This window comes from Pistacia vera, unplaced genomic scaffold (genome assembly GCF_008641045.1).
Source record: "Pistacia vera cultivar Batoury unplaced genomic scaffold, PisVer_v2 Contig534, whole genome shotgun sequence".
Classification (NCBI taxonomy): Eukaryota; Viridiplantae; Streptophyta; class Magnoliopsida; order Sapindales; family Anacardiaceae; genus Pistacia; species Pistacia vera.
Window position 1 is genome coordinate 364949 of NW_022196373.1, and position 19117 is coordinate 384065.

The window sequence follows — 19117 nt, forward strand, 5'->3', positions numbered from 1 at the left end:
CCCGTATGTATTTCTCTAATCTTTCCCACACTTTCGTTGTTTTCTACTAAATGCATGGCCTCATCTTACAGGAGGTACTGCCGGGTGGCATTCACACAGCACATCTCACTCTTATGACTGTCGGGTGGAGTTCACACAGCGCCAACCGTTTTAGTGACTACGAGCAAGGATCACGAAGCAACTACCCGATTTTCGTAACTATCAGGTGGAGACCACAACACCTACCCGTTCCTCATGACTTTTGGGTGACGATCACAAAGCATTAACCCATTCCTAATCACTGTTGGGTGATGATCACAAAGCATCACCCATTTTAATAATATTGGGTGAGATCACAAAGCATCAACCCCTTTCTAATAACTAACGGGTGATGATCACAAAGCATCCACCCGTTTCTAATAACTATCGGGTGATGATCACAAAGATCACACCATTTCTAATAACTAATGCGGTGATGTAACGAAGCATCAACCCGATTCTCATAACTGTCGGGTGATGATCACAAAGCATCAACCCATTTCTAATAACTATTCTCATTCACTCTACTCTAGCACTTCTCATTCTCTTACCCTAGAGTAGTTGCATCCACAAAGTTCTCTACTCATAGAGCAAGTGCATACACAGAGTTTCTACTCTTTCTTAGGTTACTTCTCAATGCACAATTAATGCCTATGGATGGTTCATCCATAATGAACTTATGAAATACCAACATGCAATGTTGCAAGAATTAGGTTCACTTCTCATACTCAAACCTCCATTAGGCATTTCATCAAAAAACTCAAGTGCATAATAAAACTCTACTTAATGATATTCTATGCCTTTCTCTAACCATCCAAAATGGGGAGAAACTCCCTACATAGCCATAATTCCTGCCAAAGAAAGACACTTCCAAAAAGGATTTCTCAAATCCTAATTCATTCAAACTACCTTTCCAACCCACATCTCACTTCTTATACTTGAAATGTATGAACAATCACAAAGAAATATCTCCATTTAAGACTCAATACATGGATCATAACAATGTATATAACATATATACATAATTGCTATTAAAAACCCTATCAAGAAAATTCTCAAATCTAAAACTTGGGTTGGGATTTACTACTTTGTTATGGAGAGATCTCACTAGCTCTTCCTTTCTCTTGGTTTGCTGACTTTTCTCTACTGTTTAAACAAATGAACAAAAACCTCAATATTCAAATATACTCAAAATCTCACAAAACTTCACATCCAAAGCAAGAATCCTTACCTTAGGATGCCTTAGATTGATTTTCTATCTCAAATCACTCCAAAAGCCCTTTAAAAATCCTTGAACAAAAGAAAGAGAATTTGAGAGGAAGTAAGAAAGGAGAGTGGCGATGGAGAAGAAGATGAAGGGTTTGCAATGACTTAATTCTTTTAATGAAATTTATGCACAAGCATTCCCATTTGCCCTTACTCTTCCTTAGGAATTCCATCTATATCCTTTGATTCATTACAACCACACCCCCATATCAACATATTCTCCATGAAATCCTTACATTTTACTCCCCACTTTTCCTACTAATTAGGGGTAGAATGGTCAAATTGCCTTTAGGGAAGAAAATATCTAAAACTTAACAAACATTTTCGTTGGCACGTCGCTGCGGCGAGGAAGCTTCTGTCACCGCGGCGAAACTGTCAGCAGCTTCCGTGGCTTCAACACCTCTTCGCTGTGGCGAAGATCTTCTTCACCCGGCGAAGCCTGGAACACATGAACTTCTTCTATTTCAACCAATTTAGGGCAAGTTTCAAAACACCACTCAATCAAAGGAAACAAACAATAATACTAATAAACCAACTTAAATAAGAGCAAAAGAGAAAACGTAGCTACGTACCTCAAGGGGGCGTTACAAGTAGAACTCGATGAAGTTCTAGAAACACAAGACACATTGACAAAGGACATGAAGATGTGACACATAAAGTGGTTGAACATCGTGAAGAGGTTCCTCCAAATCTGTGGATCAAAGTGAACCACCTCCAATAGCACATGAGTTGCGTAGGTCTAGAAGAGTACGTCATGAGCCCGAAAGATACGGTTCCTTGTGACTCGACGTGATGACATTCTGTCTACCAAGATAATGAATCCAAGTCCTTGAAGACACTATATCGAACAAAATTCTGTTTAATGGCTTAAAGCCATGAAATCTGAGGTGGACTTCTGTACCAGAACCAAGTATGGTCTCTGGGGGATCCACCTGAAGGAAGTAAACCCATAGGGTGTAAATGGGTTTCAGGAAGAAGATTGACATGGATGGCAAGGTGCATACCTATAGGCACGACTGGTTGCCAAAGGTTTTAAACAAATTCATAAATTGACTATGAAGAAACCTTTTTGCCAGTTGCCATGATTAAGTCCATCATGATCAGTTGTAAGATTCCAATGGTGGATGTTGACGGAGACCAAGTTTTGTTATATTAATTGATTTCGAATTGAATTGTTTTTGTTTTTGTTTTTGTTTTTGGTTAAGGTTGTTTTCTGTTTTACTCAAAACCCCCCAGCCTTATTCACATCATCGAAAATTCGGCTAGACACTCTTCGTGGGATCGACCCTTGCTTACCCTATTTACAATTCAGTAGTTAGGTTAGGAAGGTTTTTAATCTTGGTTGCCTACGACAACACACCAATAAATCAAAACATAATCAAGAGACTGGGCTACATCTTAGCCCTAGAGAATAAATTTAGTTCATAATAAACATGAAAGGAACAATCATCTTTATTAAAACAATCATCATGAGTTTATAAGAGAGGAACAAGAAAAACTTCTTCATATTGTGAATCAAAGCTCCAGAACTTCTGTCCCTTTTCTTCTCTATAAGTCTTCCTTCTCTTATTCTCCCCCAAAGAATCCCCAAAATAATGCTAAAATACATCTATTTATATCCCACAAGGGTTAGGGTTTTATTTTCCTTAATTCTTCTTCTCACATCATTCCATAACACTTTAGAGATAGTGATTTTTGAGCTTGATAATGATGTAATCTGGAGAAGTTGTAAACATATGAAATGTAGCCCTTTGAATTAGATTTCTAAAAGTCAAAGAATTGTCTTGATCTGAGGTCTATAGATTGAGATATTGTTGAAACACCGAAGCATTCTCAAATTGGAGCGTAATCTAGAATCTCTTCTTTACTTCAAAGCTCCATAACTTCTTCAATTCAACTCCGATTCTTGATCCATTTATTTCTACTTGTCACTCATTCCGTTTTGATATGACTCTTCATTCTTGTATAATATTTAGTACTAATAACCTGAAAAACACTCAAACACACCTGTGATCCCATAAAAGACAATTATGAAAATATCAAGTAACTTTGCCAAATTAAGCCTAATTTCTCACAAATAATCCCCATATAAGTAAATGTGTATTTTCAAACTCTTATCATAGATAAGACTCCATATGAACAATGGAGTGGGTGAAAGCCCAACTTGTCTTATCATAGGATTTGGGGTTGTGAAGCTTATGTCAAAAGATTGACTTCGATCAAGTTAGACCCGAAATCTTACAAATGTGCATTTGTGGGAAGGAGACCAAAGGATACTATTTCTACCACCTAAAAGAGAGCAAAAATTTTTGTTGCTTGTGCTAGTGTCTTCTTAGAAAATGAGTTTTTCCTAAGAAGTACTAGTGGGAGAAAAGTAGTGTAACAACTGTTGTAAACTAGTACAATGCATGCATAATAACAATAGAAAATGGGCCCAAAACTTTTCTTTTTTATTATATGTAATAAGTCTTTTATACACAAAGCGCATCATTTACAAAAAGCCATTTACAAAGACAAAAACAGGGGAAACGGTGTAGCTATTGCTTCTCGCTTGCCGACGCCCCTCCAACTACATCATCACCTAGATCCTGCATCCACAAAGGAAAATTACGGGGTGAGCACAAAATAATACTCAATAAGTAAACCCTCTATCTGTTTATCCCCGTATGTATTTCTCTTAATTCTTTCCTCACACTTTCTGTTGTTTTCTACTAAACGTCATGGCCTCATCTTACCGGAGGTATGGCCAGGTGGCATTCACACAGCACCATCTCACTCTTCATGACTGTTGGGTGGAGTTCACACAGCGCCAACCCGTTCTTAGTGACTACCGAGTGGGGATCACGAAGCACCTACCCGATTTTCGTAACTATCGGGTGGAGACCACAAAGCACCTACCCGTTCCTCATGACTTTTGGGTGACGATCACAAAGCATTAACCCGTTCCTAATCACTGTCCGGTGATTATCACAAAGCATCAACCCATTTCTAATAAATATCGGGTGATGATCACAAAGCATCAACCCCTTTCTAATAACTAATCGGGTGATGATCACAAAGCATCCACTCGTTTCTAATAACTATTGGGTGATGATCACAAAGCATCAACCCCTTTCTAATAACTAACCGGGCGATGATCACAAAGCATCCACCCGTTTCTAATAACTATCGGGTGATGATCACAAAGCATCAACCCATTTCTAATAACTATTCGGGTGATGATCACGAAGCATCAACCCGATTCTCATAACTGTCGGGTGATGATCACAAAGCATCAACCCATTTCTAATAACTATTCTCATTCACTCTACTCTAGCACTTCTCATTCTCTCTACCCTTAGAGTAGTTGCATCCACAAAGTTCTCTACTCATAGAGCAAGTGCATACACAAAGTTTCCTACTCTTTCTTAGGTCACTTCTCAATGCACAATTAATGCCTATGGATGGTTCATCTCCACTAATGCACTTATGAAATGCCAACATGCAATGTTGCAAGAATTAAGGTTCACTACTCATACTCAAACCTCTATTAGGCATTTCATCAAACAACTCAAGTGCATAATAAAACTCTACTATAACAATAATTCTATGTCTTTCTCTAACCATCCAAAATGGGGAGAAACTCCCTCACATAGCCATAATTCCTACCAAAGAAAGACACTTCCAAAAAGGATTTCTCAATATCCTTCAATTCCATCTCAAACTACATTTCCAACCCACATCTCACTTCTCACAATTGAAGTGTATGAACAACCACAAGCAATAATAATCTCCATTTAAAACTCAATAACATAGCATATAACATGTATATAACATACATACATAATTGCTATTAAAACCCTAATCAAGAAAATTCTCAAATCTCAACTTGGGTTGGGATTTACTTACCTTGTTATGGAGAGATCTCACTAGCTCTTCCTTTCTCTTCCTTTGCTTGACTCTTTCTCTACTCTTTAAACAAATGAACCAAAAGACCTCAATATTCAAATATACATAAAAACTCACAAAGCTTCACATCCAAAGCAAGAATCCTTACCTTAGGATGCCTTAGATTGATTTTCTACCCCAAATCACTCCAAAAGCCCTCTAAAAATCCTTGAACAAAAGAAAGAGAATTTGAGAGGAAGTAAGAAAGGAGAGTGGCGATGGAGAAGAAGAATGAAGGGTTTGCAATGACTTAATTCCTTTTAATGAAATTTATGCACAAGCATTCCCATTTTGCCCTTACTCTTCCTTGGGAATTCCATCTATATACTTTGATTCATTACAACCACACACCTATATCAACATATTCTCCATGAAAATTTCTTACATTTTACTCCCCACTTTTCCTACTAATTAGGGGTAGAATGGTCAAATTGCCCTTAGGGAAGAAAATATCTAAAACTTAACAAACATTTTGGTTGGCATGTCACCGCGGCGAGGATGCTTCTGTCGCCATGGCGAAACTGTCCAGCAGCTTCCCGTGGCTTCAACACCTCTTCGCCGCGGCGAAGATTCTTCTTCGCCCCGGCGAAGCCTGGAACACTGAACTTCTTCTATTTCAACCAATTTCAGGGCAAGTATTCAACACACCACTCAATCAAAGGTCAACCAAACAATAATACTAATAAACCAACTCAAATAAGAGCAAAGAAGAAACGTTAGCTACGTACCTCAAGTGGGGCGTTACAGTTCTTCCCCCCCTTAAAAGAATTTCGTCCCCGAAATTCATACAAATAACTCTGGGAAGCGATTCTGCATGTCCCGTTCTACTTCCCGAGTGGCCTCTTCCACTTTGTGATTCCTCCAAAGGATCTTCACTAACGTAACACTCTTGTTCCGAAGCTCTTTAATCCTTCGATCTAAAATCTGAACTGGACGTTCTTCATATACTAGATTCTCTGTTACTTCAACGTTCTCTACACTCAGGATGTGGAGGGGATCACTTACATATTTCCGTAGCATCGAGACATGGAAGACATCATGCACCCTGTCCATGTTAGGTGGTAGTTCCAATCTGTAGGCCACCTTTCCCACTCGTTGCAAGACCTCAAATGGACCTACATATCTCGGTGCTAACTTCCCTTTGCTTTCGAAGCGCATTACACGCTTGTAAGGGGAAACTTTCAAAAACACTTTGTCACCCCACTTGGAATTCCACCTCTTTCCTCTTCAAGTCAGCATAACTCTTCTGTCGATCCTGGGCTTGTTTCATTCTATTTCTGATTAACCTCACATCTTCTACCAGTTTCTGAGTCATCTCTGGCCCAAGAGCGGTGCTCAACTCATCTTCATCCCAATGGAGTGGAGACCTACACCGTCTACCATATAGAGCCTCGTCAGGCACCATTCTAATTGTAGACTGATAACTGTTGTTGTAGGCAAATTCCACTAAGGGTAACATCTCATGCCAGGATACTCTATGATCCATGCAACAGGCTCTCAACATATCCTTGAGCACCTGATTCATTCTCTCGGTTTGGCCATCCGTCTGAGGATGATAGGCAGTATTGAAAGTTAAACGGGTACCCAAACTCCTCTGTAAACTTGTCTAGAAGGCTGAAACAAATCTGGAATCTCTATCTGACACTTAGTCTTGGGCACACCATGCAATCTGACTATCTCCTTGAGGTAAATCTGAGCCAACTGATCTGCATTGGGTGCTCTCCTTACAGGAAGGAAATGGGCTGATTTGGTTAATCTATCCACAATCACCCATTAGCATTACACCATTTCGTACTCTGGGGAGACCCGTGATAAAATCCATCGAAATGCCTCCCATTTCCATTCTGGAATACTCAGGTTGAAGCAACCCTGACGGCCGTTGGTGTTCTGCTTTCACTTGCTGACAAGTTAGACATTTAGCTACAAAGTAATGTCTTCTTCATACTTGACCACCAATAGCTTTCTTTACATCTTGATACATCTTGGTTGCTCCCGGATGAGCAGTGTACGGTGTGTATGAGCCTCCATAAGAATTTTCTGTTTCAATCCTCATTCGGAGGAATGCACAACCGATTTAAAATAGAGGGCACCATCTCTCATAAAGAATTCTGATGTCTTGCCTCAAGCACTTGCTGAACTTTTCTGACACCACTCATCGGCCATTTGCTTTTCTCTGATTTCCTTCAGTAAGAAAACGTACCTCTAGACTGGCAACTTTCCCGGAACCACTTCAATCTGTTCCCTAGACAATTCTTCTATTAACTCTTTCTGTTGGGAAGCCGGAATAAATAGGCTTTTCTACTCAAGGCATCGGCTACTACATTGGTTTTCGTGGTTGATACTGATCTCACATTATAATCTTAACCAGTTCTAACCACTTTCTCTGCCTCATATTCAACTCCTTTTGAGTGAAGAGTACTTTAAACTCTTATGACGGTGTAGATATTACTTTTACACCATAAAGGTAATGCCTCCAAATCTTTAAGGCAAAGACCACGGCTGCCAACTCTAGGTCATGCGTAGGGTATCTGGTTTCGTACTCCTTCAGTTGATGAGAAGCATAAGCTATAACCCTACCTAACTGCATCAGCATGGCGCCAAGTCCCTGCAGAAAGGCATCTGTAAAAATGTCATAATCTACCCCCTCCTGTGGTCACCAATACAGAGCTGTTGTAACCTCTTCTTCAATTTGGAAGCTTTCTTCACATGTGCTGACTAGACAAAAGGAGTTTTCTGTTTGGTAAGAGCTGTCAACGGTTTAGCCAGTTGGGCGAATCCCGCTACAAATCGCCGGTAGTAACCTCCTAGGCCCAAAAAACTTCTGATTTCTTCACTGTTCTCGGCTTCTGCATTCAAGGATTGCCTGCACTTTACTTGGATCGACTGAAATCCTTCCTTCGACACGGTATGACCCAGGAATATCACCTGATTAAGCCAAAACTCACACTTAGAAAATTTAGCACACAAATCTTTTCTCTCAATCGCTGCAATACTAATCTCAAGTGTTTCTAGTTCTTCCCTTGACTTTGAATAAATCAGGATGTCGTCAATGAAGACAACAATAAACTAATCCAAATACTCATGGATACCCTGTTCATCAAGTCCATAAAAACTGCTGGGGCATTAGTCAAGCCAAAAGGCATCACTACAAATTCATAATGCCCATATCTTGTATGAAAGGCAGTTTAACCAACATCTTGCTCAACCACTTTACTTGATGATACTCGGACCTCAAATCGATTGGGAACACATACGCTCCTTTCAACTGATCAAAAAGGTCATCTATCCAGGGAGCGGGTACTTATTCTTCACTGTAATTTTATTCAGCTCCCTATAATCAATACAAATCCTTAGTGATCCATCCTTCTTTTCACCAACAGGATTGGAGCTCCCCGGGAGAATGACCGGTCGGATAAAGCCTTTATCTAAAAGCTCTTAGAGTTGCTCTTTAATTCTTGAAGCTCAGCTGGGGCCATTCGATAAGGGGCTTTAGATATTGGTGCTGTCCCTGGGCTAGTTCGATACTAAATTACCTCCCTTGGAGGGCAAACCCGGTAACTCTTCTGGAAACACATCTAGAAAGTCTCGAACTACTAGCACCCTCTGAATCTCAACTATGGAACATCACCACTCTGTACTACATGGAATATATCCGAACACCCCTTTCTCAACATCTTCCTAGCTTTCACACTACTAATCAGCATGCTCAACTGAGACCTCTCCAAAACTAAACTTATCTCCACTATCGAGTTATCTCGCCTTCTTTTTCAGATAGTCAATCTGTACTACTACTCCCTAGGAAATCCATGCCCAATATACATCAAAGTCAGGCATATCAAAAAATATTAAGTCAACTGTTAACTCTCTACCCTGGATCACCATGGACTCTCTTAACAAAATCTCTTGATTCAGAACACTAACCGTATCGGGTAACTCTATCTTAATGGGTTGAGTCACTTTAATAGGTTTCAAACCTAATCTCTCAATCATCCCATATGTATAAAACGAATGAGTGGCGCCTGAATCAATTTAAGCATATAAGGGAACTGAATGAAATAATAATTGATCAGTAACGACTGATGGACTAGCCTTGCTTCCCCCTGTGCCATAGTAAATACTCTGCATTCGCTATAGTACTCTAACTCTGTGGGGTTGGTGGAAGAGGAGCTTACAATCTCTCATCATGTGCCCTGGCTCGCGGCACCTATAACACACTCCTTGTCCCTCAGACATTCTCCTGGGTGATTCCTCCCACATTTAGGGCAAAGAGGAAACCCTCCGTCTGGGGCCGCTATTCTTCCACTCTCTTCTGTTCTGTCTATACTGAAACTTTTCTTCTGATTCTTCATGTCTTTACTTTTTACACCCTCATGTTTCTCTCTCTGGGGGCGGAGGGTGGTTCACTTGGTCTCCTATCGAGGAACCTACTGGGGAAATTTTATTCTAAAAATCTCCGCTTCATTGCCCGCCTCAAAGCCTCATTATAATTTCGAGGAGGGTGGAACTTGTCATTATATCTGGGCTATCTCCGGCTTCAACCCGTGCACAAACTTATCCCTTCTCAAGGCCAGAGTACTAACTATTCCGGGTGCAAACCTTGCAAGAGAATTGAATTTCACCGAGTACTCTTCACGGCATATCCCTTGCTGTAAGCTGATAAATTCTTGGACCTTCTCATGAACTTGGTCCTCTGTTCATACTCGGCTCAAACTCTTGCCTGAACTCTTCCCAAGTCATTGCTTACATCATGAGTTTCTTCCATTAATTCCCACCAAATTCGGGCTACACGAAACAAGAAACTGCCATACCGGATCTTCTCCCGGTTTGACATGGAAAATAAACCCGTGGCTCGTTCTACGGACCAAACCACTCCTTGCTATTATTGGATCCGTAGTACCAAACTCTGAGGGTTGATGTGACTAGAAAGACCGTAAATCGGTAGATCCAGTACCCTTAAACTCTGAGGGTTGATGTTGACTGGAAAGACCGTAAATTGGTTCAACTCTGCTCTGAACTGGGGGGGGTATCGGTTGTCCTCTTTCGACATGCGCAACTGGCGGTACTCTACGGGGGTTTCAACTCTCCCTTGGGTTTCTGCCAGACTTGCTGTATAATTCCTCGAATTCTAGCTTCATCCAAGGGAGGGGGCGTAGACTCTGGTGGGTTAGAAGGTTCTCCTCATTCACCACACCTTACCACGATTTAGATAACTACGCCTCACTTCAAAATAATCACACCAATGAACTCGAGAAACATTACTGTAAGGAAAGAATTAACTCACACAGTCGGTTATAGGACGTCGTGGCGATGTGAATAGTACACTGTTCAATCCCAAAATCTTTGCTCTGATACCAAAAAGTAACAACTGCTGTAAACTAGTACAATGCATGCATAAACAATAGAAATGGGCCAAAACTTTCTTTTTATTTAATGTAATAAGTCTTTATACACAAAGCGCATCATTTACAAAAAGCCATTTACAAAGACAAAAAACAGGGGAAATAGTGTAGCTATGCTCCTCGCTTGCCGACGCCCTCCGATACATCATCACCTAGATCCTGCATCCACAAAGGAAAATAACGGGGTGAGCACAAAATAATGCTCAGTAGGTAAACCCTCTATCTGTTTATCCCCGTATGTATTCTCTTAATTCTTTCCTCACACTTTCTGTTGTTTTCTACTAAAATGCATGGCTCATCACAGGAGGTACTGCCGGGTGGCATTCACACAGCACCATCTCACTCTTCATGACTGTCGGGTGGAGTTCACACAGCGCCAACCCGTTCTTAGTGACTACCGAGCAAGGATCACGAAGCACCTACCCGATTTTCGTAACTATCAGGTGGAGACCACAAAGCACCTACCGTTCCTCATGACTTTTGGGTGACGATCACAAAGCATTAACCATTCTAATCACGTTGGGTGATGATCACAAAGCATCAACCCATTTCTAATAAATATGGGTGATGATCACAAAGCATCAACCCCTTTCTAATAACTAACGGGTGATGATCACAAAGCATCCACCCTTCTAATAACTATCGGGTGTGATCACAAAAGCATCAACCATTTCTAATAACTATTCGGGTGATGATCACGAAGCATCAACCCGATTCTCATAACTGTCGGGTGATGATCACAAAGCATCAACCCATTTCTAATAACTATTTCTATTCACTCTACTCTAGCACTTCTCATTCTCTCTACCCTTAGAGTAGTTGCATCCACAAGTTTCCTACTCATAGAGCAAGTGCATACACAGAGTTTCCTACTCTTTCTTAGGTCACTTCTAATGCACAATAATGCCTATGGATGGTTCATCTCCACTAATGAACTTATGAAACCAACATGCAATGTTGCAAGAATAAGGTTCACCTCATACTCAAACCTCCATTAGGCATTTCATCAAACAAATCAAGTGCATAATAAAACTTACTATAATGATAATTCTATGCCTTTCTCTAACCATCCCAAATGGGGAGAAACTCCCTCAAATGCCATAATTCCTGCCAAAGAAAGACACTTCCAAAAAGGATTTCTCAATATCCTTCAATTCATCTCAAACTACCTTTCCAACCCACATCTCACTTTTATACTTGAAATGTATGAACAATCACAAAGCAATAATAATCTCCATTTAAGACTCAATAACATGGCATATAACATGTATATAACATATATAAATAATGCTATAAAACCCTAATCAAGAAAATTCTCAAATCTAAAATTGGGTTGGGATTTACTACTTTGTTATGGAGAGATCTCACTAGCTCTTCCTTTCTCTTGGTTTGCTTGACTTTTTCTCTACTGTTAAACAAATGAACAAAAACCCTCAATATTCAAATATACTCAAATCTCACAAAACTTCACATCCAAAGCAAGAATCCTTACCTTAGGATGCCTTAGATTGATTTTCTATCTCAAATCACTCCAAAAGCCCTTAAAAATCCTTGAACAAAGAAAGAGAATTGAGAAGTAAGAAAAGGAGAGTGGCGATGGAGAAGAAGATGAAGGGTTTGCAATGACTTAATTCTTTTAATGAAATTTATGCACAAGCATTCCCATTTGCCCTTACTCTTCCTTAGGAATTCCATCTATATCCTTTGATTCATTAAAACACACCCCCATATCAACATATTCTCCATGGAAATTCCTTACATTTTACTCCCACTTTTCCTAAATTAGGGGTAGAATGGTCAAATTGCCTTAGGGAAGAAAATATCTAAAAATTAAAACATATTTCGTTGGCACGTCGCTGCGGCGAGGGAAGCTTCTGTCCGCGGCGAAACTGTCCAGCAGCTTCCCGTGGCTTCAACACCTCTTCGCTGTGGCGAAGATTCTTTTCACCCGGCGAAGCCTGGAACACTGAACTTCTTTATTTCAACCAATTTCAGGGCAAGTATTCAAAACACCACTCAATCAAAGGTCAACCAAACAATAATACTAATAAACCAACTTAAATAAGAGCAAAAGAGAACGTTAGCTACGTACCTCAAGTGGGGCGTTACAAGTAGAACTCGATGAAGTTCTAGAACCACAAGACACATTAGACAAAGGACATGAAGATGTGACACTAAAGTGGTTGACATCGTGAAGAGGTTCCTCCATAATCTGTGGATCAAGTGAACCACCTCCAATAGCACAGAGTTGCGTAGGTCTAGAAGAGTACGTCATGAGCCCGAAAGATACGGTTTCCTTGTGACTCGACGTGTGACATTCTGGTCTACCAAGATAATGAATCCAAGTCCTATGAAGACACTATATCGAATCAAAATTTGTTAATGGCTTAAAGCCATGAAATCTGAGGTGGACATTCATGTACCAGAACCAAGTATGGTCTCTGGTGGATCCACCTGAAGGAGTAAAACCCATAGGGTGTAAATGGGTCTTCAGGAAGAAGATTGACATGGATGGCAAGGTGCATACCTATAAGCACCGAATGGTTGCCAAAGGTTTTAAACAAATTCATAATTTGACTATGAAGAAACCTTTTTGCCAGTTGCCATGATTAAGTCCATCCAGATTATGCTTGCGATTGCTACATATCACGACTATGAAATTTGGCAAATAGTGTCAAAACAACTTTCCTAAATGGAAACCTTGAAGAGGATGTGTATATGACACAACCCGATGGTTTCGTTCTTGATGGACAAGCTAATAAGATATGCAAGTTGCAGAGGTATCTTATGGACTCAAGTAAGTTCAAGGAACTAGAACATTCATTTTGAAGACGCGTAATAGAATTCAGTTTCATCAAGAATGAAGATGAGCCCTATGTTATAAGAAAGTAAGTGGGAGCGTAGTGGCATTCTTGGTGTTGTATGTCGAGACATACTTCTAATGGGAATGATATATCAAGCTTGTAGTCAGTAAAGACTTGGTTATCCAAGTGCTTCTCCATGAAGAACTTATGAGAAACAGCCTACATCCTCGGAATAAAGGTTATCATGATAGATCTCGTAGGTTACTTGGCCTAAGTTAGAGTACATACATAGACAATGTACTGAAAAGATTCAGTATGGAAGAATCCAAGAAGGGATTTCTTTGATGTCACATGTTGTCATCTCTCTAAGGATATGTGTCCTAAAACACACGATAAGAGAGATAGAATGAAGAGGATCCCATATGTGTCAGCAATTGGATCCATCATGTATGCCATGTTATGTACTCATATTGATGTCTCATGTGCGTTAGACACTAATAGTAGATATCAATCAGATCTAGGTGAGCGTCACTTGATAGTTGTCCAGAACATTCTTAAGTACCTTAAAAAGACTAAGGATATGCTCTTGGTTTATAAAGGAGAAGATGAGCTTACTATAAGAGGATACAATGATGCTAGTTTCCAAATGGATAAAGATGATTTTTCTTGCAATTTGGGTTGTATTTTGTCTCAATGGAGTTGTAGTGAGCTTGAAGAAGCTCAGACCAAAGTATTACAACGGATTCTACAACTGATGTTAAGACATCGCATTATCTAATGCAGACTTGTAGGTAGTTTGGATAGAAGTTTATTACTAAACTTGATGTGGCTCAAACATTGCTGATCCAAAAAAGTTATACTGTGACAACAATAGAGCCATTGCTATGGCTAAGGAACCACGGTCTCACTAGTAAACCAACAACTTTCCAGTTGATTCAATCTGATCTGAGAAATTGATAAGAAGACGGTGTGCAGATTTGCAGAATAACTACTAACCCCCATGTTGAAAGTTTCAGTTGCAGCATAAGCATGAAAGGCACTTACCATCCTTTGTGATTAAATACATGAATGATTGGCTATAGTGCAAGTGGGAGTTATTAGAGTAGGTGCCCTAGAGCCAATCCAATTGTGTAAAATGACTCTTTGTAATGATGTTTTATTATCATAAAAGGCATTTATCTATACCATATGATCTGATTATATTGTATAAGAAAATGGTATATGTCCTTAGGATGGTAGAACCGTGACGAGGGCATCGAGAGTTTGAAATCTCGATTATGAGAACCCTAAAAGCCAATATGGGGGCCATTCTAGAAACGTCCATCGCCCAGTATTATCTTGATCTAAAGCATAGATAATACGATAAGGTATCATAGTGTTGGAAAACCCTGTAGAAAAGGCAATGACAGATCTCACTTGTCAAAGTTGTTTGGTGAAAACCTGGTGGAACACGTGGGGGCTACTATAGGCAGTTCACCAAACTGACCCACTAAAGGATTCCATATGGATGGTAGTGTCTATGGAATAAATCCTCTAATGAATGGTGGGTGCATGTGATCCTTGACTTGAGATCACCGGAGTGCCTTGTGCACCGATTGGTTGTGTTGACACTAGCCCAACATAGTTCTATTCAAAGCTATCATAGGGTATGATTGGCTACATTGAGGAGTGTATTAAGACTATGTGGATACGACGAGGATCATCACTCCTAGGTATGGGAGAAATTATCTCACTGAATAATCAATAGATGGCAACGACATTAAATCTGTGGCCACAATGGGATTAAGTGTGGCCAGTCCATCTATTCCGATTCTTGGTCCAATAACCAAATACTGAGATATCAAGGATATCCGACGTTGAAACTACTTCTATGCCTTGGCCTTGATGAGGAATAGAGATGAAGGGATTGAATTGCATGGTAACCATATTGTTGATAGGTTGCGGTTGTTGAATTTGAATCTACCGGGTGGTCATGATGCCTGGCTAGAGGCCAATTTGGTCTGTGTCTAGGGGGACAATTGATTGATTGTCAATCATGATACGATTCATTGTCGATATGCTGAGGAGCCTTCGGGTTGCACAAATTGAATACAGATTATGAATAAAATTCGTGAGAATGGTATTTTCATTTATGATGAAATGGCATTTGTCTTTTAGATGAAAGCGAATTGGTAATCTCACAGTGTAATTAAATTTACTGAGGTTGTTGTGTAAATTTAATTTCATACGAAAATTAAATTAGTGAGATTATATATTTAAATATTTAGTTTAATATAATATAATATATATAATTATATATATATTATATATATATATAATAATAAAATATTAATTATATTTATATATTTAAATATAAAGTATATATCCAATATTAATATTTATTATAATATTGAAATGTGAATTCAAATTTTGTTTTTAAATTGAATTGAAACGCTAGTTTGTTGCAAGGGTAATCTATTCCAATATTACAATGGAATAGTGGCTATTCCAATTTGGAATAGGGTTTTAGTGTGCAACTATTTAAGTGCAACTAAAATTAAATGAAACATTTTTTTCATTCAATTAATAAACCGTAGCTACCCTCTCTCTCCTCTCCAAAAATGTGAACCCCTTTGTGAAAGAAAGAATTATTCTTCCCAAGAAAATTTTGCAGAAAATTATTCTTGAAGTTAAGAGTTTTTCCTAGCTTAAAAATCCCTCAACGACAACCGTCCTGTCTTCGTGTGGATACTACGACTGCACTTCTATTTTGGAGCAGTAGTGATTCCAACCTCAAATCGGAGGAGCCTCAAACGTGGTATGAAGTTTTTATCCTTTGATTTGGTAATTTAAAATAGTGTAAATCGGGTATAAAGATCTTGGTTAAGGTTTGAGATCTAATTAAGATTTTTTTAATTCTGCTACGTTTTATAGATTCGTTACTCTACATTGGCCCATCATAAGATCCTTTCAAAATCATAAATTATGCTAAATTTTTGCTTTATATATATTGATTCAATATTATCTTTAAAGTAGGCTTTTAAAGTGGTTCAATATTATCATGGTCTTTGGAATTCCTTTTTTTTTTCTTTTTAAATTATACGATGCACTTCTATTTGGACAGTAGTGATTCCAACCTCAAATCGGAGGAGCCCAACACGCTGGTATGAAGTTTTATATCCTTTGATTTGGTTAATTTAAAATAGTGTAAACGGGTATAAAGATCTTGGTTAAGGTTTGCAGATTAATTAAGATTTTTTTAATTTCTGCTACGTTTTATAGATTCGTACTATCTACATTTGGCCCATCATAAGATCCTTTCAAATCATAATTATGCTAAATTTTGCTTTATTACTATATTGATTCAATACTATCTTTAAAATGGCTTTTAAAGTGGTTTCAATTATTATCATGGTCTTTGGAATTCCTTTTTTTTTTTTTTTTTTAAATAAATTATACCATTGTTAGAATATAACTTTTCTTTAAATTTTAATTTTAATTTTAAGATGATGGGAAAAAGCTTTCCATAGAGTGGAGAAAAGCAGAAGTTCAAGCTCATTCTACTAGAATAGATGAGTCTGAACTCTGGCATAAGATATTTGGCCATTTTAATTATAATGGCCTTAAAAAGATGAAGCAAAAAGATCTTGTGCAAAATTTACGAGAGATTGAAGAGAGGAATTTATGTCAAGCTTGTCAACTCGGAAAATCAAGTAGACAACCATTCCCTACAAACACAACCTGGAGAGCTACGGAGAACCTCTAGTTGATACACATTGATGTGTGTGGTCCTATGCTGACTCCAACCTTAAGTGGAAGTAAATACTTTGTGTTGTTCATCGATGACTTCTCCAGCATGAGATGGGTTCAATTCCTAAAGCAAAAGAGTGAAGTGGCCAATGTGTAATAACTCTTTCTAGCTAGTATACTTTGGGAAATATAATATGAAGTCACTAAATATATCATAGAAAATATATATGTAGTTAAGTACAAAATAGTGGGCCCAAAAATTTCTTTACATTAATAAAAGGGTCATATACATAAACTCAAAAACAGTGGGCAGTAGTGCCATTCTCCTCCACTCTTGATGTCCCATCCGACCGCTTCTTACCTATTTCCTATAAAAATAGAGAAATCAACGGAGTGAGCACTAATTGCTCAGCAAGTAAATCCGCTATGCTACCCTTCTATCTCCATTGCTCATATTCTGAATTTCTTTCCTTACATCACACTTTTCTATTCGTCTCGGTTCTTTCTTTGTTCTTTCTCTGTTTTTTCTCTATTCTTTCTCTCTGTTCTTCCTCTATTTCTAAGTTCTCTCTGTTCTTCCTCTATTTCTAAGTTCTCTCTGTTCTTTCTCTACTTCTAATTTCTCACTACTCATGATAGTAAACATGGTATCATGCATAGGTAGGATGCAAATGCACAAATGCATAGGATGTGCATTTTCTTTCTGTTTTTCTATTTCTTATTCTGTTTTTCTTTATTTTCTGTGTTTCTTTCTTGTCTTTCTATTCTTTCTATTCTTTTTCTTTATTCTTGTCTTTCTATTCTTTCTTTCTTATTCTTGTCTTTCTATTCTCTTCTTTCTTTCTTATTCTATGCCGATCGGACTCTGTTGAGGCATGGATTCGGAACCTTGGCCATGTGAGTGAGTACTATCCTCATGTACATGCACTTCTTACAGACTGTACAAATTCTTCTTCTTATTCTTAGGCTGCTCACTGAAGGCGGAATGCATGTAGGTATATTCTTTTGGGTACGGTCCTCATCTACATGCACTCTTACGGACTATACAAATTCTTCTTCTTATTCTTAGGCCGCTCATTGAAGGCGGCGTGCATATGGGAATATTCTTCTTCTTGTAACTCATGGGTTCCCCATCGCAACAACGTTTTTTTCTCTTATCTTTCTTTTAGAAAATTAGTATTCAATTTCTTTTGTTTAGCACTTTTCTTTTTTTTTTCTCTTTATTCTTTAGTGTGCTTATATGCATGTATGCATGTAGATGGAGTTTCTTATTGTTCTTTCTCAATTTAGATAATTAAATGCAAGAATGCAATGGCATGTAAACATGTCATTCTCTACTTTCTCTACCTTCTACAAACTCATATCAAAATAATAAATCAACATACTCATACATGCACTTCTCTATGAGATTTCATCAAACACCTTGTATGCAGAAATAAAGCACTAAGGTGATTACACTTCCATAACAATCTCTAACCACCAAAATTTTGGAGCAAAGCTCCCTAAAAACAACTTCAAACCTGGCCAGGAAAAAACACTCCAAAACTCTACTCAAATTCTTTCTTAACTCATCCAAACTTCCATCAATTTCTATACACACAATCATCACTCCTCATGGTGGAATTCTAACCATGGATCATCATCAATTCCATAGAAAATTCTTTACTCAAGTATTGCTTAAAGGTTGGATTTACTTACCTTGATCTTGGGTAGTTCCACATTAGAATCTCTCTCTTTGATAGACTTCCTCTTCTTCTTAAACCCTAAACATATAAACTATAAGAATTTAACACTTTAAAAATTACTCTCACATCTTATTGCAAGAATTCTTACCTTTGGATGCTTAGGATTGAATATCTACCAAAATTCAACAAAAAATCGTCTAAATTGCCTTGGAAATTTGATGAAGAAATTGAGAGAATTTGGGGATGAAAGTGGTGTGTGAGGGGTAGTGTAACGCCGCACTTGAGATAC